The following is a 24,265-nucleotide window of genomic DNA, read 5'->3' as shown; positions in this document are numbered from 1 at the left end:
GCAATAACACTTTCCTTTTATTGCCGATTTCATCTTCAATATTCATTAAATCATAAAATATTTTTGTAACAATTAAAACTGTGAATTTCATCCCTGAAAGTGAAGTTTTCTACTATTTGAAATATTACTGCAAAACAGGAAAGCATTACCAGGAACCATGACACCTCACACACACACACACACACACACACACACACACACACTGCAAAATTGTTCTACTATGTTTGCAGCTAAATAGGAAGCCACCGTGGTGCAGCGGTAGCTTTGCTGCCTCACAGCAAGAGGTTCCCCCGTTCGATTCTTGGAGTGCCTTCTGTGTGGAGTCTGCATGTCCTCCCCACGGTCGAGTTGCATTCGAAAGACATGTGTAAATGGGCGGCCTTCATTAAAGGTTGGGCGTCGAGCTGGCACCTCGGCACCGTAAAAATCTACTGCCAATCATTAGTGGACCGGAGTTCCACTGTGGCGACCCCTAACTGGGAAAAGCAGAAAGAAGAAAATGTTTGCAGCTAAATACACAACCTAACTACAGTTTACAGCTGAAGAGTTATTGCCCAAAATATTTATACCACATTTTGGACAGATTAACCTGTACAGATAGTTTCCACATATAAATCAGATCACTGCGAACTGCTAGGCTGACAAACTGCATTACACTCAGTTTCCATTAGGTCTGAATATACAGTTCTGCAGAGTGGTGGAATATTATCCATATCGTAAATATATCTTTACTGTGTTACTATTAAATTACAGTAAACAAATGAGATAGGTTACCAGACAAGACAACATTCCTGCTACTGCCTATTTGGATGAGGTCTAAACTTCTGCATGTGTAAATTAGGGTTCCCGAAGCAGTGAATTAATGGAGGGCACAAGGGTATTCCTTAATGTGTGTTGTACCAAAGTATTTATTTAAATTCCAGAAAATATTTATTGTAACTGTAACAGGGCAGCTTTTTACCAGCAACAAATGTAGTATTCTAGAAGTCTTTCAGAGCAATTATGACAACCTTGCATTATACCTGGTTTCCACTGGGATATCTGTTCAAACAGATGCTTTGACTGGTAATGTCTAGAATATACAAATTCAGCATAGAACAGTACTGACATCCCTAACAGTCATCCCTAACAGTACAATATCACCTTTTGATGCAGTTTGTTTTTAGCTTTTCACTCAGTTGTTACTGCTTGAAAGTTGCATAACAATCTCCAAGCATACTGAGCTATGCCCTTTTATGTACAGACACCTGAAGAAAGATTACATGCATTTACTGCCATTCTGACGTCTTGCATTATTACTCCATTTCCACTTAAATGTTGTTTTGGATGTCTGCTAAATATGTGAAATACAATGATAGTTTAAATACTTCTGTACTGAGATGCCATTATAGCAGAACTGAAAATTCCACATATTTCAAAAGATAAAAAGATTTTTTTTTAAATTTTAATATACTATGGCCAAAATGCCTTGCTCTGAAGCAGGTAAAGTTCTTCTATCAAATTTAGCATACAGCTGTACAAAATTCTTAACACCAGAATGACTGCCTTAAAAAGCAATCTGTAGCAAACATGCCTCAGTTGCTAACAAAGTTTTGTAACTGAATCTCAAAGTGTCACTGAGGTATACCTTCTTACAAGGGACTAAAGTGCCTTCACTATCGCACTCATATACTCTACTTCCTCTGTGTGGGTGTGTTTAGCTTCTGCTCAGTAAGCGAAATACAATGCATAATCATTTGGATACTGTGTTTGCCATTCAGTTAGTAAAAAAAAAAAAAAAGATATGTATTGTGCATTTTTCTCAGCATGACAAATCATGAATATCTGAATCCTGTTACTTGTGTGTTCTTCTGAAACAAGAACCAAAAATACTCTTCTCAGTGATTTCTTCTCATGTTATATAACAAAATATGCATATTTTACTTGTTCTGACTTGCATGAGCAGTTAAAATTCAATTATCTGCTTCTGAAGTTTACAAATCAGTCAAGTTTACAAACTAGTTTTCATTCATCTTTACACAAAAACAAAATTAAAAACAAAGACAACCACAAAGCATTCTATAACTATGTCAAGAATCTAAATGGCAATGCTCAGATCTGCTCTGAGCTAAAACAGAATGGCATTAAATATACTGATCCGAAGGATATTGCCAATATCCTGGCAGATCGATTCAGTGCTAACTTCACCCCCCTCTCACCCCCTAAATGGCCCATCTCAATACCGGAAGATTGCCAAATTCCAGTAATAACGGCCACACAGGTACAAAACGCACTCTCTAAAGCCAAGAATACAGCATCCATGGGACCAGATGACATCCCTGGCTGTGTACTACATGAACTACAATATGAACTGGCACCTCACCTAAGTGTCATGTTTAATCATAGCCTCACCTCAGGTTTCGTGCCCACTGAGTGGCACAGAGCTACAGTTATCCCAATCCACAAGGGGGATCCACCTTGGATCCCGGAAACTACCGTCCCATCAGTCTGACAAGCCTTATCTGCAAGGCCATGGAGCGTATTATCATGGAACTTATAAACAAAGACATTGGCAACCTTCAAACACTGGACCCCACCCAGTTTGGGTTTGTGAAGGGCCGATCTTGTCTCCTGAACCTGATTGACTTCTTTGAATCAGTCTCCAGAGCCATGGACAAGGGTAATGTGGTCCACACAGCCTATCTAGACCTTGCCAAGGCCTTTGACACCATCCCCAACTCTGGAATCATAGATAAACTTACTAAGTTGGTCATTAATCCCTATGTCACCCAATGGGTTGCTAAATGGCTTACTGATAGAACCCACACTGTAAAAGTAGCCAACTCCAAATCCAGCTCCAGACAAGTGACAAGTGGAGTACCTCAGGGTTCAGTCCTGGGGCCGCTCTTGTTTGGCATCTACTTCTCTGAAGTACAGGTCAACACTAAGGGACTCTGGCTAACAAAGTTCGCAGATGACTGCAAACTGGGAGCCATTATTGAATCCCCAAATGATGTGGATACTCTACAAAAGGGCCTTACAGAAACAGATGCTTGGTGCCAGAGCCATGGGCTTAAGCTCAATGCCAAGAAATGTATTGTTATCCCCTTTGGGAAAAAAACATGTATCCATGAATTACCATATAGGTGGCAGTACACTAAACACAGAAAGTGTGATAAGAGACTTAGGGACACAGGTGGACAGTGGTCTCACCTTCGATAACCACATCGCCACAACAGTCAGGAAATCCTTCTATGTGGCACACCTCATCACAAAGGGCTTTTCATCCAGAAAAAAGGAGGTCATTGTCCCACTGTACTCATCCCTCATTAGACCCATTATAGAATACAACGCCCATTTGGTATGTACCTCTCAAGACATCTGCAACAACTGGAAAGGCCTCAGAAATACCTCACTAAAAGAATCACAGGCCTAAAGCAGATGCCCTACGCTGACCGCCTTAAAAAGTTTTGTACTACCTACCATAAATGTAGATGTTAGGGATCCCACATGCTGCAGTCCTAACCATTGGGGTAGTCCGCTTACAAAACTGTACTATGTTCTTGCCTGAGAACTCAAAGCAAAAGAAACAAACAACTGCTGAAATCTGGACAGCTTGTCTTGTCTGACCTTTAGGAGCACCTGCTTTCCTGGGGGGGGAGGTGGAAAACTTTCATCCTGAACACATGTGAAATGACAGGAAGGGAACTGAAAAGAGTTCCCACTTTCCAAGGAAGTACCTGAAACCCTTTTCCAAAAAAAAACTTTGCTGGGTGTTTGGAAAGAAGCGAACAACTGGATAGTTCCGAATCCCTGTGACACTGTCCCCAACATGAAATACATGACTTGAAACTGTCCATTGAGAGTTTCCCAAGATCCAGTTTCCTTAGGTAGGGCTCCTTAGTTCTGTCTGCTTAGAAACCATCTGGGAGGATTTGCCTGCTGAGTGCAGGAAAAGCTGTAAAATCGAGTTATGCCAGAGCTTGCTTGCTCCCATAGAGGATAAGAATGTTGTCCACACTTGTAGTTTGAGTTACCCTTGTTTGTTGATGTACCACTCTGAGAGTAACTCCTTCCTGAAGCCATCCCAACAAACTGGACTGAAATGCTAACTCCTGACTTAACATCTCCTATGCTGGAGTAGTCTAGGCTCCTGTCTTGTGGCCACTGTTTCATTTAGATGAGCTCCCTCCCCATGTCTGAGAGCCATGTTCCATAGGCATCTGTCGTTAAAGTGACTTCGCCTCTGAAGTGGTTTGTTTCTGACTACTTCTGGAATTCTTGAGAGTCCCAAAAATGGTTTTGATTTGAGCTACAAAAATATTTTTTTGACAGTGTCCTCTCATTTGAATGACATCATCCAAGATACCATTGCAGCTTCTGGCATTGGAAGATGCGTTTGGGTGGGAATCCTACCATGGCTTGAAGGACTGTCCTGAACTGCAGTTGCGCCTGTCAGCCGAAGAGACTGTCCTGGACTGGAAAGAACTGATGAAGTTCTTTTTTTGTTTGTCAGTTTGAAAAGGGGCTACATTGTCGCTCACAGGCTCAAATCCAGCGTCTGTATTGATCTCACCAAAGTCTGTGTACTGAGTAGAGACTGAGAATACCCTACTCACAACTAGGCCTAGGCATCTTAGCACAACTAGCACTGCTGGCTTATCTTTATCTAGAATTCTTCTTTTTCAATCAGGCAGTCGTCCAAGTATTCCCCAATAATGAATCATTTTTAGCCTGAAGAGCTATCACTTATCTGGAGAGTGTTCTTACTACAGGCTGGGGTAATGACCAAAGCCAAATGCAGAGAAGAGAATGAGGAATTTCCAGCTCGAAAGCGCAGATACTTTTTCTGCCTTAAGTCTATAGGCACATGAAGGTAAGCTTCCCTTGAGATCTAAAGTTACCATCCAGTGATCTTTGCCCAGCGGAATCATCCACAGGAGAATGCTCCTGCAAGTCCTCAGTCGAGACTCAGAAGCCTCTGAACACTGCTCAAAACTCTCAAACTCTCAGGCTCAGGCTCAGGCCTTATCAGGAGAGGCCATAGACCTCTAATCCTGTAATCAATCAAATCCTCTGTTTAGCATAGCATTCTTAAACTTAGAGACACAAGAACTGGGAGAAGCCCCCTGAAATAGAAGCTAAACCTCTCTCCAAACCTCTCAGGAAACAGAAGGAAACTGGCTCCACCTTAGGAAGAGAGGAAGAGAGCTACAGAAAGCCCCCCTGAGGCCCCCCCTGGCTCTCCTCACCAGAAGGCATAACAGTAAAGTGAAAGTCTCACTGAGGACTCCAAAGAAACTCCTGGCAAAACAACCTGGCACAATTCTCTTCTCCTTGCTTAATAGATGCGTTTGTTAAATCTAGCACAAAGCATCGCCAACAGCGTCGCTCCAGGCCTAAACAAAGTATACACAAGTATCTATGGTATCTATGAGTATCTCTTTTTTCAGAAATACAGTTATTACTTTTCTGACACTGACATCCGACTAAGGCAAGAAAAAAAAAAAAAACAAAAAGAGTACTTAGTAACTTTGATTCGGTCTGAAACTCCGACTTCAGAAAAGACTGAAGCGCCAGCCAACTTTTCATAAACTGCTTTCTGCATCCGGACCATCGAAAAAAAAGACTGAAAGTATGGCGCGCGGTGCATGCGTACAATGCCCCTAATCTGACATCAGTCTATGTCTTGTGACGGACGTCAATACTATTGATGACCGGGGGCGATGGGACGGACTACCCCAATGGTTAGGACTGCAGCAATGTGGAATGAAGAACATCTCCAGCTATACTCTATCGCATATCGTCTACTCAGAGGCGATCTCTGCTTAACATACAAGGCCATGTCAAACCCAGAGCTGTTGGACATGCTACACTTAAAGAAACCCCAATCCCTCAGAGCTACACGCTCCAGGGATCTAAACCTTGTCATCACAATAAACAAAACATGCTGGAGGGATAGGTTCCTGACCCAGAGACTCCCCAGACTCTGGAATAGATTGCCCATACATGTCAAGCAGAGTGCCTCTTTGGACCTCTTCAAGAGGAACCTTGACGATTGGATGGGAGAAAGGAAATTCACCACAGGGATCACGTCAGTCGCCCTGCTAGACAGGGATCCAGGAAAGTAAATGTGGGAAGAAATAGCCAGGGAATTGTTATGGCTAGGCTTGTATAGGCCCTAGGGCTGATAGCCTAGTACCAACCTATGAATATGTTAATGCTGTGACTGTAGAGCTAAAGGGGTACACACTTCTATATAAACACAATCTTTTTATATGTTGCGGCATAAAACACCGATTATTCTTCCATTAAAATTTAACCAGCTGCTGTCTCCTTTGCTTCTGAGGGCAGTAGCTAGAAAAAATAGTTGTATAAAATCTTACCATAACCATAGATGTCCTTCTCTTCTATGTTGCAATATTCTTAGCATGAGATATTCACTGCCAAAGGCAGACCCGATGTTTGGCCAGTATACAAAAGACTCTGCAAGGTACATGGGACATTGCACATAGGCCAACAGCCAGCATAGCCATAAAAGTGACATCCACACATAACCTCAGAACTGAATTCCCAAGTAAGAACACCAGACTAAAGAACAAAGATGATAAGCATACATCCAGGGAAAGAGACAAGCAGGAGGAAGGTGGGAGGGACAGAATACTGTAACCTAGAAGAGAAGGGGAGATCTATGGTTATGGTAAGATTTTACACAACTGTATGTCCTTCTGTTCTTATGTTTCAGCATTCTTAACATGAGGGAGAACACCAAAGCTCATGAAGAAGGGAAGAGGAGAAAGCAGAGCCAATTTCTAAAAACCCATGGAGAATGGCTCAAGCAAAGCTAGCTCTAGATTTGGAGATGTCATCCAGTTTATAATGTTTACTGAAGAAATGAACAGAAGACCAGGCAAGCTGCTTCCAAGATGGTTTTAGTATCCAAACCTTTGAAAAAAGCATCTGAAGAAGCCACAGCTCTCATAGAACCGGCCTTAACAGGAGTAGAAAGGCTCTTACCATGAAAAACATAACAAAAGGAAATCACTTTAGAAATCCAAGTGGAAACAATCTGCTTGGAAACAGGCACTCCCAGAGCCCTAGAATGAAAATACACAATGCTGATCAGATTTCCTGATAACCTTAGTTTTATCCAAGTAAAATTTAAGCTCTCTATTCACATCCAAGGTGTGTAGAACTCTCTCACTAGATGATTGTGGAGAGGGGAAAAAAGTGGGAAAATGAATAGATTGGTTAAGTGACGACTCATTCACAACCTTGAGCATAAAAGGAGGGTTAGTACTCAAAGATACCCTATCCTTATGGAAAACCAAGAAGGGAGGAGACACCATCAAGGCTTGAAGTTTGGACACCCTCCTGGCTGAAGTGATTGCTAAGAATAACACAGTCTTCCAAGTACAATGTCTCAGGGAAGATATAGCTGCACATTCAAATGGAGCCATGGTGAGTTTTTCTAAGACAAAATTGAGATGTCAAGGAGGAGGAATAGGTTTCCTGGTAGGTCTGATGAGAAGGACATCTTTAAGGAAGAGTTTAACCTCCAATTTAGAGGCCAAAGGAGGAGGCAAAAGCAGACAAGCAAAAATGGCTGATAGGTTTCACAGAGGAATAAGGCAACCCAGCCTTCAGTAGTTTCACAGAGGAATAAGGCAACCCAGCCTTCAGTAGTTCACACAAGTAAGAAAAAACAGAGGTACAGCCACAGAAGGTGGGTCCAGTTTACTAGAAAGACACCAGATGGAAAATCTCTTCCATTTGGATAAGTAGAATTTCCTAGTAGTGGGTTTTCTGGCCTCCTGCAGAAGCCTAAGCACGTCCTCTGAAAAGAGGTATCTGAAAGGAATCAGAAACCTATCACCCACAATGTCAGATGCGGAGTTGACAGGTGTGGGTGTATGACAGATTTCTTGTCTTGTGTGAGAAGATCCACCCTGTGAAGTAACTCATGATGACTGCCCTTGGCTAAATACAGAATATGGAACCAATGTTGTTTTGGCCAAAAGGGAGTCACCAGAAAGATTTTTAGTTTGTCCTGCTGAATCTTCAGCAGAACTTCCTGAGTAAGAGAGAAAGGGGGAATACATAGACACCCCCTTCCATGAGAAAGGAAGGGCCTCCACCTTCCACACTACAGGGTTTTGACCTCTGGTACGAAATTTTGGAAGTTGTTCAAAAGAGAGGCAAAGAGATCTACTTGAGAAATATCCCACCACTGGATAACATCCAGAAATACATCACTCTGATGCATCCATTTGTGGGATTGAGTCATGGACCTGCTCACTGTGTATTCCACTGCATTCTGATTGGAGGAGATGTACACTACCTGAAGGGAGACCTGGTATTGAGTTGCCAGTTCCCATGCCATGATGGCTAACCTGCAAAGAAGGTATGATTTTGTCTCCCCCTACCCCCATTTGTTTACACACTAAAGAACTGTGGTGTTTTCTGTAAACGGTTTTATTGGGCCTAAACGAAATAGAGAGTAAAAGTTCTGCAGAGCTAACAGCAGAGCTCTCATCTCTCTTATATTTATGTGCTCCTTCCTTTGAGGAGACCAAAGGCCTTGAACCTTCCAGGATGCAAAGGTTGCCCCACAACCTATGTCTAAGAAGTCTGCTAACAATTCCTGAATTGGAAGAGGAGGATGTAGAGGAAGGCCTTGGTTCAGGGAAATTTGAATCCACCAACAAAGTTCCCTCTTCGAACAAGGAGAAAGAGGGACAACAGAGTCCAGTGGGTGTGCATGTTGGCTCCAAACTGACTTCAGGTACCAATGAAATTTCTGCATGTGAAGTTTGGCCAGAGGTAACATGGGGATGGTCCATGCCATGAACCCTAGAAGGCAGGGAAATTTCCTGGCTGCAAGAGACTGCAGAGGGAGAAGATCTTGGAAGAATCTGGTTACAGACTGAAATTTCTGTGGGGGCAGGGAGGCCAACATTCAATCTGTCTGGATTCTGCACCCCAGGAAGACACGGTCTTGAGAAGCGAAGTAGTAAGATTTTTGGAAATTTACTGCAAAGCCCAGTCTTAGAAGGGAAATACTGAAACAGATTTTGTTGCAAGGTCTCTGGAAGGAGTGCCTGGATCAGGAGATTATCCAGATATGGAAAGATCTGTACACCCTGGAGTCTGTAATAAGCAATCACAGGAGCCAAGCATTTTGTAAATATCCTTGGTGCTGTAGAGAGACCAAAGGGCAAAGAAGAGAACTAAAAATATGATGAAGCAAAAGAAAAAATGCAAATATTTCCTGAAAAGGGGTGAATGGGAATGTGATGCTAAGCATTCTTGATGGCCAGAGAGACCATAACAGCTTGTGGAAGGATGAGGAGAAGCAAGGTAAGCAGAAAAAGCATCTGGAAGACTGGGACCTTTAGGAAGGTGCTGAGATGTGAAAGATCCAGAATGGATCTCCAAGGGCCATCTTTACTGGGAACCAGAAACATCCTGGGGTAGAAACCTCTTCCTTTTTGGTGCAGTGGAACCTCTTGAATAGTTCCCTAAGATTTCAATACCTGGACTACCTCTGGATACCTCTTAGTTGCTCTTAAGGTGGTTCAGGAATACCCATGAAAGGAGGAACAGTTTCCCACACCATGAAATAACCTTTGTGGGTAATGGAAAGGACTCATGAATCTTGAATAATTTGCTCCCAGACTGGAAGGGACAGTGAAAGAAGCAGAGGGAGGGGGTAGTGGCTGGGGAAAGGTTGCTAGTCACAGACTACCTGGCTTGTCTGGAAAAGGCTGTTTTTGAGGAGGAGCAGACAGAGGGTTTTGGAAGCAGTAGGTTTCCTTACACCCATCTTACTTCTGGAAGGAGTGTGAGATTGTTTCCTAAAGAGATTGTTTCCTAACAAAAGGCATTTTAGCTGGGTAATTCCTTTGGAATTTAGAAACCAGACACACAAATATGTGTTTTAGGTCCTGTAATTCTTTGCCTTTCTCCTGCTAGGACTTGAACAATCCTGCTGCTGCAGTCACAAACAAAGCTTTATTATCTAAGGGAGCATCTAGTAATTTAGCCTTAAAGTCATCTGGAAATGGTTGAAGCCTCAACAAGGAGCATCTCCACAAAACAGACCCAGATGCAGACACACTAGCAGATACTTCAGCTGCATCACAGCTGCATCACGGCTGCATTTAATGGAGTGGCATGTCACCTGGGAGGAAGCCCCTGGAAGTGATGAAACCTGTGACTAAACTTCAGAATAAGGAAGGTCAGGAAAAAGCTTAATAGCCTGTGAAAGGAAAGCTAAAGCATATTTGGTCATATGGGTTTGGTAACTGATATCACGGAAAACTACGGTGGCTGAGATATAAACCTTTTTTCCCCAATCATTCCATGGTCTTACTGTTTATCTGTAGAGAGAAGTGGATGGCCAACGTCTAGAAGGTTTATCAGCAACCACAGAAACAGTCACTGGATCTGATGATGGACATTTGTAAAGAAATTTACAGTCATCTGGAACTTTATAAGACCTATCTGACCTTTTAGGGGCAGGGGGTTGAGAGTCTGCAGTCTCTTGATATAGAAAAGGCATCAAGAAAAGCTGGTAAAACCGGAGACAGCAGAAGGAGATGGAGAATCCATTTGAACTAAGTCATTGTACTTTTTCTGTACCTCAGAAACCTGAAAGCAGTCCCACTTAAAATACTCCCTTATCCTGGCAACAGACTCCCCAAATGTGATACCTTCACCATTGGACTCTTCCTCAGGGTAGGCATTATCCAAAGGGGAGGTAATTTGAGCACAGTAGGCAAGGATTCATCAGCTGAGAAATCCTCTTCAGAAAAATTCTGCAATCTGATACCTTTTTGTGGTGTAGTAGAGGACTAGGAAGGGAAACCCTCTAGGGAGGTTTAAGTGTCATAAAGGCATTGTGTGAAAGCTTGCCAGTCAGCAGGTGGGTCCTAAAGAACAGAATCATGTTGGTTTTCTGTTTTTTTTTTTTTTTTTTGAGGAACATCAGCACTGTGAAAGGTGAAGGGACTGGACATAGGCCTACATTCAATGATGTTCATTTATACATCTTCCCTTACTAAAATTTGCAGAATACTTTAACGGCCTTCTGAAATGATGAGCCTCGGTTCCCCCTAGTCACCCAAAGCAGATGTATGAAAGCGTCCAAAGACATGTTGATGGCAGGATCCCTTGCAGCCTTTGAACTAGTACCCATCTTAGGATCAGAGCTGAAATCTGGACAGGTCTCCCAGCCTTCATTAGCCTGAGAGAGATGTCTGGAAGGTGAGGAGCAGCTGATGCTTCAGGCCTAACTTTCATAGCCTTCTTCATAGCAGGTTGAACAGAAGACCCTGGCATACCCTCCATAATGTTGCACACTAACATTTTCAGCCTCTGATTCTCAAGATAAATATTGAGAGAAAGGCGGTTATGTAGGGTCTTAAGGATGAAAGCTTTACAGATGAGCAAGACTTATGGTTGGGCCCTAAGCCGAAGAGACACTTATTGTGGCCATCTATGTGGAATTTGTCTTCCACACTGGCATTTGCCTTTTTAGATGACATGTAACTTCAAAGCAAATAAGCAGTAGCAAACTATAAAAGAAAACCCCAACAGGGCACTTATCTGAAAGTCTTGTATCCCGCAAACAAATCAGGCTAGCAAACCAACGATCGTAAACGGCATTCAGACTGGTGACAGAGACGTTCTAAGGATGGTACATGCTGATGTCACCTTTATGGCCTACGTGCAATGTCCCACATACCTTACAGTGGTTAAAATCTTTTGTGACTCATCCTTTATCTTTCCATAAGCAACGTAGCTGGTAAATCACTGCATAGTGTGGTTGCCTTAGACTCCAGTTTGAACTGCAATAGTGGCAGCATTGTGATTTTTTGTTGCATTTGTACTTACGTGCTTTTACAGCTGTATTTGTTGCTAGAGTCTTATATTCTGCTTGTTACTGGTCTGCTTAGACTTGAATTTTGTTTGCTACACTGCTGTTTTTCCTTTGTTCTTGTTACAGTCCCCCCCGCCATACCTATCAAAACCAGGGCACTTCCTCATGCCCTCTGAAGACAGACTGATTCACATGGGTATTTTGAGGCAGTGTAAGACAATCTGACAATCAGTGTCTGACAATCATCTACTACATCAAAGTCCATATGTGTTTGTATATATACACGTCTGGACCAAGAAAAAAGCTGAGAAACCAACCCACCAAAGGATACAGCAAGCAAGCAGACCAGGAACAACCACCAGGAAGTACGACAGCCCAACCTCACAATAAGGTACAACATTGCTCAAAAGGTGAATACCAAAGCAGTAGCTCCAAGAAAAAAGTCCAAAAGCAGCTAGGCTCCACAGGATAATCTAAAACAGCTTTATTAACGCCACATATAAAAAACACGTTTTCGTCGACAATGCAACTTCATCAGATAAAATACTGAGTGCATACCCCTAAATTTATATACAAGTTAATTAATTAATTGAATAATTATTTAAGTATGCAATGCACTCTTAAAGCTGTAGGTAAAAATAAAAATTAAAAAAACTGAAAAAATTACAAGTAGTACAGAAAACACTGTTACTGAAACAAATACCCACATTTGCAATCAAATAATTCAGGCTAATGATAATAGTTCGAATGAACTAATAATAATGTTCCCATGATGCAAAAATACAGAACAGATGTTTGTTAATAAAAATATAATATATATATATATATATATATATATATATATAAACTATTGTAAAATGGTCAATATTTAATGTCAGTAAAGTTTAAAAATATATATTCATAAAAAATGATAAATAATAAGATAAATATCTGTTGAATTATACACATATTTGAATTGTATATATTGTTTTAAAAAAATTGCTATTGAATACATAAACCAAACTATATCAGGTTAAACTTCCACCTTACAATTTTTTGTATTTGTTTCAGTAACAGTGTTTTCTGTACAACTTGTAATTTTTTCATTTTTTTAATTTTTATTTTTACCTACAGCTTTAAGAGTGCATTGTATACTTTATTCAATTAATTAATTAACTTGTATATAAATTTAGGGGTATGCACTCAGTATTTTATCTGATGAAGTTGCATTGTTGACGAAAATGTGGTTTTTATATGTGGCGTTAATAAAGCTGTTTTGGATTATCCTGTGGAGCCTAGCTGCTTTTGGACTTTTTTCTTGGAGCTACTGCTTTGGTATTCACCTTTTGAGCAATGTTGTACCTTATTGTGAGGTTGAGCTGTCGTACTTCCTGGTCTGCTTGCTTGCTGTATCCTTTGGTATATATACACGTCCTTGGAGGCAAACTCTCATAAGTAAACTCTGACACCAAAATCATCAGAAGTACACCACACATAAAGACCAACACAATACACAATCACATATGGTGATGTTCTAAAAGATTAACTTGCCTAAACCTCAGAGACCTCCAAAATGTAACACAGGCACATAGCACACTCAGCAAATTAAGCATACCACCTCACATAGCACAAGGATTCCCAAAGTCATGTATGCACAGCCCACAAGGGCAGGCATCAACCCAAAGAAACATTCTAATTACAGAGGATTCAATTTTAAGACACAACCCCTACCAGGCTGAGCAAGGAAAGAGTGACTATTACTTGCTTGTCTGGTGCCAGGATCCATCAGATAACACACAGACTTGAGTTCTTGAACAACACAGAACATGTACTTGTCCATGACTTAAGTACCTCTACAGACTATATGAAGAAAAAGAGAATGGCGCTCTCAAAATATATAACAGGCAGGTATGAGCCTAGCACTGAGCAGCATTCCACCTTCCCAAGGATGACATCACAATATGATCAAAAATAACAGACTTCAATAACTGGATAGGTTTTTGGTTTCATTCGGGGGGGGGGGGCAATATTGGTCAGCCTGTGAGGTTATGATCAACAGACCATGCTGCTTTGCCAGGGATGGCCTGCATCTGCTCCCAGTAGGGTTTCAATTATAGGCAGAGACATTACCCACCTCCGTAATGTTTTTTTTTTTTTTTTTTTTTAACACAACAACCTGATAAACCTGCTGATATAACTAAGCACATAAAGGAAAATATGAAAGTGTTACAGAGATCAATGCTAGGAGCCTAAAGAAGCCACACTTTGCCTACAAGCCACCTTTCACCCTTGAAGATGTAGACATTTGTTTAGTCACTGCAACATGGTTTAAAATACTGGAGTGCACTCTGGCTGTACAGGGCTATAATACCTTCCATATGCTTAAACCAGCTACTGTGCAGAAGGGAAAAAGAAAAAGAAAAAAAGGTGTCAATCTTCTTCCAGAAATACTCATGCTAAGGTTGGTAACACAGCATAATGCACTAGAGCTTCTTCATGTGCAAATGACCAACGGAAAGGTCCTGTACCGTATATTAGTTAGTTTCAGAACTCCCTCTGTGACTCAAGGAAGCCACAATGTCCATATACATGAACTGAAATCATAGTATTAAACCCAATATAATTTTCCTAAGTGATCTAAACTATCCAACTATAGCGTGGGAAACTTACACCACCACTAGTACAGAAACCACAAAGATTCATCGACATTGTCAATATTAATGGAAAAATTAGTAAAAGTACCCACCAAGGGGATCGTGTTGAATCTTGTCCTTACTAAAATGGGGGCATATTGCACTATTCCTTTCATAACTTTGTAACTTGTTAGGTCTGACCATAAAAGCTGACTTCTTTAAAATAAAACTGAATCCAGAGATCTACTTCTACCCAAGGCACTGTTAGAAATTTCTCCAAGACACCCTACCTACTACTAAGTCATTCAATGGCAAATTTCAAATCTCCACCAATCCCAGATAACTTTGCTTACTACGTAGAAACATACCACCACACTATGCCAGTATGTAAAACAACTGCATAGATGCAGCTATACCTTGTAGGAACACGAACAGGACAAATCCCATTTCTGGCACCATAACAACCTATAAAATAAAAGGAAGATAATTTTCACCAAAAGTAAGAGTAGTAATTCTCAGAATGATAGAGACCATGTCCCTTAAACCCAGGACCTTAATAAAATCCACCAAAGCAAAGCTTCAGGCTAAAATATCCACCCAAGTTAAAGACGATCACAAGACATTTTTTTAGCTGTGTTAATCTCAGAAGTAAAATGCAGCAATTTGATGAGCTGATTATGAATGATGTTACCTACACAGAAGCTGAAGTTATGGCTAAGTGGAGGCAGACAAATTCATTACAAACTTTATCCCCCCATCCCACAAGATATACCTGACAAAGTCGCCAGCTATCGCAGAAGATGACAAGAGACCTGAAAAGTGCTATTAAAAGCTAAAAAATACTGCATCAGTTAGTTCTGGCAATATCCCTGCATGCGCCCTAAACAGCATGAAGCACGACTGATGTAACCCCCTCCCTCCAACACTGTCCAACTTCAGCCTCCATACAGGTTGTAAAACCAAGCAAATGGAGAACAGTTTCAGTCACTCACCTGAATAAGGGAGGACCTTCCACAGACCCAGACAACTACATATCCATACGTCTGACCAGACTCGTATACAAAGCTATGAAACTAATCAGTGAAGACATTGGGAACCTCAATACACTAGATCTGTCTCAGTCTGGATTAGACAAGGGCAGGGTCATGCTTACTCTTAGTCTGATGGGCTACCTTGAAAAGGTCACTAAAGCAATGGATGGGGGTAAAAAGGAACAGACTGCATATCTTGATCTGCCCAAGGCTTTTCACACAATCCCCAACTGGGAAGAGTAGAAAAGTGAAATAATTAGGAAATAAAGCCTTACATCACCAACTGGATTACCAAATGACTCAACTTGGATGCAGATGATCACTATACGGGAAGTACCTCTACAAGGAGACCAGTTAGCAATGAGTAACTCAGGGTCTGGTGTTGGGAACCTCTCCTGATGGCATCAACCTCTCTGAAGTAAAACCAGTACCACAGGGCTAGGGCTGTGGCTGACTAGCTTTGCGGATGACTGCAAGCTAGGAATAATTACTGAATCCCCAAATGACTTAGCCATCCTACAGGAAGGTTTGTCCCAAACAAACCATGACTGAATCATAGACAAACTAAATGCCAAAAAAATGCATTAATGTATCCTTTGGGAAGATGTCTACCCTGGGGTACTACAATACTGACACTCTGCCCCTAACAGATGACCCAGTTGTTTGGAACTTATGAATTTATGTGGACAAGTGACCCAACGTTTGACTGTGTCCACTTTAGTAAAGTCCTTCAATATTGTGCAGTTTAAGACTAAAGGGATTACAACTAGATCTAGACATGTGACTGTCCCACTTTACTCGGCTCTAGCTAGGCTAATCACAGAGTATAATGCCTAGCTTATCTTGTGTCTGTCCAAACACAGGCAATAACTTCAACACCCACAGAGATACCTTACTAAGGTCTAAAGAGTATGTTATACATGGAACTCCTCAAAGCCCTGTCATCATACTTGGTATCCTACAGACTGCTGAGAGGTGACCTGTGTCTGGCATTAAAGTCATCCTCAGACCCAATATTGATGGATCTACTTACACATCAGCAAGTCAAACGGAATCAGAAATACTTAGTCCAGGAATCTAAATCTCTTCATCAACAGAATGGTTTGGAGGGTAAAGTACATCTAACTGGGGATTACCACTGCTCTGGAAATGACTTCATCCACAGCAACATAAAACAGCTTGCCACTGTCCATATTCAAGTGCAACTTTTAGATCTATGGTTGGGTAAGAGAAAATTTACCCCAGGAATGCCGACTGTATTACTACTGGACAGATACAGCTCCTAAATGCTTTATTCCATACACAGGACCCCTCCGATCATAAGGTTCATTGGTAGGTACTAGGATATTAGCCCTAGGGCCTATATAAGCCTAGCCAAAAATGTACCCTGGCTTTCGCCAACCATGAAAATTATTTTCCTGTGCCCCTGTCGAGCAGAGCCACAGAAGTGATGCCTGGGGTGAATTTCCTATTTCCCATCCAATAGTCAAGATTTTTCTTGAAGAGTGCTAATGAGCTCTGTTTGACATAGGTAAGTAGTCTGTATCAGAGTATGGGAAGTCTCCGGGACAGGAATTTATCCCTCCAGCATGTTCTGTTTATTGTGGTGAAAAGGGTTAGGTTCCTACAGCATGTAGCTTGGAGGGATTGGGATTTCTTAAGTGGAGCATGTCCAACAGCTCTGGGTTTGACAGCTTTGTATGTTAGGCAGAGATCGCCTCTGCGTAGGTGATATGTGAAGGAATAACGCTGGAGTTTTTTGAGACGATCTGCATAGGGCATTGGTTTGAGGCCAGTAATCCTCTTTGTGAGGTAGTTCTGTGGCCTTTCCCGTTGTTGTAGATGTCTTGTGAGGTACATACCAAAAGGGGCATTGTACTCTACAATGGGTCTAATGAGTGATGAGTAGAGGGCAACAATGACCTCTTTTTCTGGATGAGAAACCTTTTGTGATGAGGTGAGCCACGTAGAAGGATTTCCTGACCACTGTGGCGATGTGATCAAAGGAAAGACTACTGTCCACCTGTGTCCCAAGGTCTCATCACACTTTCGGCATTAAGTAGACTATCACTTATGTGGTAGTTCATGGGTGCAGAGTTTTTACCAAAGGGGATGAAAATACACTTTTTGGCACTGAGCTTCAGGCCATGGCTTTGACACCAGGCATCTGCCTCAGTGAGGCCCTTTTGTAGAATGTCCACATTGTTAGGAGTTTCGAATATGGCTCCTAGTTTGCAGTCATCTATAAACTTTGTCAGCCAAAGACCTTCTGTGTTAGCCTGTACTTCAGAGAAGTAGATACCAAACAGGGGAGGACCCAGGACTGAACCCTGTGGTACTCCACTTCTCACTGGTCTGAAGTCAGATTTGGAGTCTGCTACTTTCACAGTGTGGGTTTTGTCCATGAGCCAGTTGGCAACCCATCTTGTGACATAGGGATTTATACCTAGTTTAGTGAGCTTATCTATAATTCCAGAGTGGGGGATGGTGTTGAAACCCTTGGCGAGATCTAGATAGGCTGTGTGAACCACCTTACCCTCATCTATGGCTTTGTTGACTGCTTCAAAGATGTTAATCACGTTTAGGAGACCTTATCTGCCTTTTACTAACCCGAACTGGGTAGGGTCCAGAGTTTTCAGATTACCAATGTCTTTGTTTACGAGTTCCATGATGATACGTTCCATGGCCTTGCAGACCAGGCTCGTCAGACTAATGGGGCGGTAGTTCCCAGGGTCCATCATGGCTCCCCCTTTGTGGAGTGCGATAACCGTCGTGGTGCGTCATTCAGTGGGCACAAAGCCTGAGGTGAGGCTATGATCGAACATGGTACTTAGGTAGAATGCCACTTCATTCTGTAGTTCGTGTAGAACGTAGCCTGGGATATTGTCAGGTCACATGGATGCTGTGTTCTTGGCTTTGAAGAGTGTTTTGTTTTACCTGTGCAGCCGTGATTACAGGAACTTTGCATTCTTCCGGTACAGAGATGGGCCCTCTATGGGGTGAGAGGGGGGTAAAGTTAGCACTGAACCTATCTGCCAGGATGTTGCCAATATCAGTTGGGTTCTGTATATTTAGTGCCACTGTGCTGCAACTCCAAGCATATCTGACGGTTGCCATTGAGATTCTTGACATAGCTGTAGAATGCTTTGTGGTTGTCTTTAGAGTCAGTGGCAATTTTGTTTTCGTAAGTAGCTTTGGAGGATTTTGAGGGATCTCAGCTTCTTACTGAGGTTGACCAGTGAGTTCCTCCAGTCATGGGATTTTACTCTTTTTTGCAACAGTTTCTTTCTTCTGTTGTAGAGTTTGTTTATAGCAGAGGATCACCAGATTGGCTTCCTTTTTTGGGGGATAGCATCTTGGTTCTATTAGGGAAAGCATGACCTATGCACTCGTGTAAGTGCTTATAAAGTGTATTTGTGTGGGATTCAGCAGTTGTGCCTCTACTGTCCATCTGCATGGGTGTCATGAAGTTTGCCACTTCTGTCTTAAGAAGTGTGAAGTTGGCTTTGGAGAAGATTTTTACTGTGGTTTCCCTAACTGGGGGTGGGGGCGGGATGTGGATGTCCAGGTTGATTAGCTCGGATCTGACCAACAAGGAATTGACCTCTGGTGTGGAACACTGGTTGCCCATGTTGGTAATGACCAGGTCTGGGATATTGCTGTCCCTGGTGGAGGGTGTGAATAAGTTGATCCAAGGCATTGGAATTTATTAATTCCAGAAAACGTTGAGCAAAAGAGTTGGTACACGAGTAGTTTTCCCAGTTAATGGTGAGGTAGTTGAAATCGCCCATTATTAGGGTGTTGGGTTGTACCCAAATAATTTCCAGTGCATCAAGAAATGAGGAGTGGGAATCCTGGGGCATGGTCAGGGATCTGTAGCAAGCTACAATCTGAATTGCGGGCTTGCCCAGATTTAGCTGCACTTGGATAATCTTGGATGCATTATGCTGTGCAACTAGCCTGGAGGTGTAGATATCCTTAACGAATATGGACACGCCTCCACCTTTAGTGCTTCGTTCCGGGTTAGGTGGCCGAAAGATGTGGTATGAATTATAGCCTGGTAAAGCAGGGATGCTCCCTGGAGCTTTGAACCAGGTCTCTATCGATCAATGCACAGATGTCGATGTTCTCCATTTTAAGGAGTGCCTAGAGTGAGTGCATTTTGAGGTTTAGACCTAGCATTGAGTAGCATTACCCCCCGATTTTGCTTGCTTGTACCAGTTACGGTGGTGAATTTGTCATTTGAACCTTGCCTAAAAAGAGGCACTATAGGGGTGGCAAGAGCCTTAGCCAGTATCCGGAATCCCAAGGGCGACAGGTGCAGGCCATCTATGGCAAAGCATCGTGGTCTGTCGATCATGTCGTCCCAGGCAGACAAATACTGGATCCCCTTTGAATGACACCAGAAGCTTAGCCAATTGTTGAAGTCAATCATTTTGTCTTTGTACTGTGATATCATTCTGGGTGATAGCTGGATGCTACTCAGGGCTAGGGTCATACTTGCCTGGGCTACAAGATCGGAGAGCTCTTCCATGTCTCTCTTCATGTAGTTCAGGGAGGTATGTCTCAGGTCATTCACACCAACATGGACAATGACAGTGTCATATTTGTACTTGTTGTGGAGTGACCTGAGCGCATTATGTGGCAGATCCTGGCACCTGACAGGCAGCGGACAGTAACTTTCTCTTTGTTTAGCCTGGTGAGTGGAACATCAGTGTGCCTGACTATAGGGTCACCTATGACTAGAGTGTTGGGTATGTTGTTATGCAATATGGGCTGTGGTTGAGTGGCACAGTGAGTTTGTGGGCTGTATGTCATTTGGGTTGTGTTAGGGGGTGGAGTTTGCTTGCATTTCAGCTTTGGAGGTCCCTGATGCTTGGGCAGGTTTTTACTGAGAGCCTCCATGAATAGTAGGTGTGTGTTTTGTGTTTCTGTGTGTGTGTTTTGGTGGTGTAGGTTTTGAGAGACTATGTGATGAGTGTGGTGTGGTGCAAGTGTTTACCTTCTCCTCTTGACTGTCTAGTCCAGTCTTGGGTGAAGAGAGCTCTGCTTCCAGTTTGGCTATATAAGTGTATCTCTCACAGATTGTAGTGTTGGGTGGTAGGAGGAGAGGGTTGTCTGTGTACATGAGGCAATTGCTGCATTGCCCCAAGATGCCCAGATTCATCAGGTAGACAGGAGAAATCACCGAGAGCTGACCCTTAGACATGCGTGGATAGGTACTTATTTATTAAGTACTAAAAACTGCTTTCCTCTAGACAAGTAAGGAAAGTTGATTGCTGTAGTAATTTGCAGCTTATTTAGTGCTTACGACGAGTTCTGAACAAGTGCTGAGTTTAAAGAAACAGATTTGAGTGCTGAAACTAGAAAACTGGCTAATTCTAAAAAACAAAATTAAGCTAGAAGGCTTCCCTCAAACACAGAAAGGCTTGGGGGCTCAGAAGCCTACAAACAGTCTAGACCACTTACAGGAAAGGCAGGAAACAAGCTTCATTTTTTTTTCTTTCCCAGATGCTCTTTTTGTACAAAGTAGGAGTGTCTGAAATCATAATATGATCTCAATGCACGCAGTTGAGTGAGCAAATGAGATGGGCCCAGGAGGAGTATCCAAACACAAATTTACAAGAGGGGAGGGCAGTTTCAAAGCCACCAAAACAAAGCCAAGGAGGGTGGATGGGGAACTAACTGAAAAAACAGAGTCAAAACTTCCAGTTCAGTTAATATTCAATGCAACACAAATAAATTAAAATGCTGCATTATTTGAAAAAAGTGCAGATAAAAGGTACTTAAATTCTCTTATCCGTCCAGTTGAATACAGCTTGATCTTAGTTGACCAAAGCTCAGGTTTTAAACAGAAAATATTCCAAAATGTACCGCTTAAATATGCAGTAACAGAATATCAATGAATGAGACTACCCCCAACTGCAATTACTGTCTATGCAGGAATTCTAACAGGCAATAAAATCTAGCAAGCACTAACCAAAAAACAGAATCAAAGCTTCCAGTTCAGTTAATACTCAATGCATCACTAATAAATCAATTAAAATACTGTATTTGAAAAAGTGCAGAAAAAAGGTACTTAAATTCTCTTATATGTCCAGTTGAATACAGCAAGATCTTAGCCAGCCAAAGCTCAGGTTTTAAGCTTATCTACGGTATGATCTCAGTTACTCTCATTAGGTGTAATGTACAATTATAGACTGTGGGATCAGCAAAGCTAAACACCAAACAGGATAGGTTAATTTAAACACCAAAAAGGAAAATGGACAAGTTTAAAATGACCCACAAGTTCACTTAGCCGAGCACTTACCTGTGAAACTATAAAACTGCTGTAAAAACATCCACTAACAAATGCACAAAACCAATGGGGTAAAGAATCCAATCCCTCAATGGGTACACACTGCCATGATTAAACTGTAACCAATTAGTTGTCTTTTCAGTGTACAGGAGATGGGGATTCCCTACATGTGTTCTAGCAATAAAAACCCATGAAACTTGCTGGTCACAACTGGTCAATGTTGCATTTCATTGCAAGTCAAAGGCTGGACACCCACACACTGAAATCACTGCTTATGCAAGATCACTGTGCACTGTAATGCAGAGTTTCTCCCATCTCTGGTATCATGTGACAGGTACTGTGCTTTTCAATCAGTTTTGACAGAGCAATACTATATCTTTTCAAGGGGTTCAAGCACCTAGCCAGCTAGACATTTCCCTGTGGTACATTTGACTGGGGACAAATGGCTGAAGTGATACTCAGCTGCAGAGAAATGTCTGTTTGCAAATTCCCTTGGACAGAGAAGAATGTGTTGCCATGCCCACAACTTCAATAACTAAATGCACAGGGGGAAAGCAATGTCCATGGTCCCCCAGGGAACATCAGACAAGCAGGCAATATGGCAGGCATCAGCAGCAGGCTGGCCCAGAGGGCATGTCAGTGGCAGTAAAAATGCAGTACACAATGGGCAGTGCCTTTATAATCGGTGTGTGTATGTGGACCACTACCCCATTCACAGTGTGCAGGGAACATTACCTTACACAAATACTGGAACATAAATGTTACTACAGTAGCCTGCAGGATTTCCTCCATGCTGCAGTACACTTCTACATGTTGTAGTTACATAAGTATGTACTGTACACAGAGCACAACACTCATTACTTCTTCTGCCTCCATGCATTTGGTTATTAAAACTGTAAGCACAGCAGTGTGGACTTCTCTTTACCCACAGGGAATTTGTAAACAGCTGTATTTCTCAGCAGCTGAATGTCACTTCAGCCATGTATCCCCAGCGAAATGCACCACAAGGAAATTTCTCACTGCCTAGGCACCTGAATCCCTTTTCAAGTGATTGCATATTAATTTTTCAGAAGACTAAACAGCAATGCAGCAGATCTTGTCAAATGAATTTAGAAGTACTCTGTTACTGAAATGTCCTTGATTACAAAGTTAAATATCTATTCTATTGGCATAATGGTGGAGATGGTAGAGTGCTGACTGCAAAACAGGAGACATGAATTAGTAAACACAGTCACTGCAGACACAGACCAAGAGATAAGGATGGACAAATTAATACTGTTTTGCCCATACAAAACAGAAGACTGATGGGAGGTTCTACATGACTATAGTTTCCACTGGAGGTAGTGGTGGTTTTCTAAATCTGAGCGATAAAGAGAAGGGAAAACACTGACAGATTCTATGGAAATGGTGTTAGTGCAGTGGTGCATACCCATCAACACTTATGTCACTGCATGCCATATAAAAGTGGTGAAGACTAAGGGTAGGCCACAGAGGTAAGCTTCCCCTACCACCACAGTATAATCATTCCAGAATGTTTCTACAGCCCCTCTAAAGATTATGATAAGACACTAGGACATGGCTGAAAGGGGACAGTAGACAACCAAGAAAACATATAAAAAATTACTTAACCATTGAAAGGTGTGTGTATCCTCAGTGAAGTACATTTATATTGCTTCACTGAATTTGCTTGCAGTATGAATTAAATAAAATTCAGGAATTTTTCAGAAAGGGTGCTATGAACAAAACATCAGTGTGCATTGTTACAGTGGTGGCAGTGTGCACAAGTCTGTAACATGATGCAAATATTTCATAGCATAATAGTACATTCAGCATCCATATCCCATTAATTCCCCTTGTAAGGTATATATATTCAAGCATTCATTTTCGACACCATATCCTATTCAAAGAAAAGCTGGGACCCTCTCTCTTCTCATCCAGGAATAGGAGTATTCCACAGATCAATGCTGGAGTCGTTTCAGAACACACACCCACCAAACAACCATGACCAAATCGAAGGTTAATTTGAATGGCCAATTCACAACCCTGTCATTCTTTATAAATTACAACCATCTCACCTAATGATGCAGTACAATACATTTAAATATACCACTTTTGGAGTGAGATCCATAACTGCAAAATCAATTCTATTGTCAAGCTACAGGAACTGGAGAATGGGCCACTGACTGGCCTGAAGATATCTGACAGAGGACGACAGTGTGACACCATCACCCACAGACAACTTTAATGAGAGGCTGACTAAATGCAAATCATTATTGATAGCTGCAAATGAATCTGAAATGCTGTCACAAATGACGGCCCCAACATGCCAGCTAAAAAGCAACTACTAGTTTATGGGTAAAAATCCATAAAGAAGACTCCTTTATGATGGTTATACAAGTGAACAACATGAAGTCAATTTGTTGTTTAAAAAAAAGTTATCAAAGCTAAAGAGCAGAAAGGA

At 41.9% G+C, this 24,265-nt stretch overlaps 1 protein-coding gene across 1 annotated transcript in view; it reads right to left on the bottom strand.

Moving 5' to 3' along the window:
- The window catches only part of LOC122789830 (putative bifunctional UDP-N-acetylglucosamine transferase and deubiquitinase ALG13), a 2,262,889-nt gene that overhangs the window by 893,222 nt on the left and 1,345,402 nt on the right, over positions 1-24,265 (bottom strand). The gene's annotated exons all lie outside the window — the stretch shown is intronic.

The sequence above is a fragment of the Protopterus annectens genome, chromosome 15.part0 (genome assembly GCF_019279795.1).
Source record: "Protopterus annectens isolate FY-2018-M chromosome 15.part0, PAN1.0, whole genome shotgun sequence".
Lineage (NCBI taxonomy): Eukaryota > Metazoa > Chordata > Ceratodontiformes > Protopteridae > Protopterus > Protopterus annectens.
This window is presented reverse-complemented; position numbering and strand designations above follow the sequence as displayed.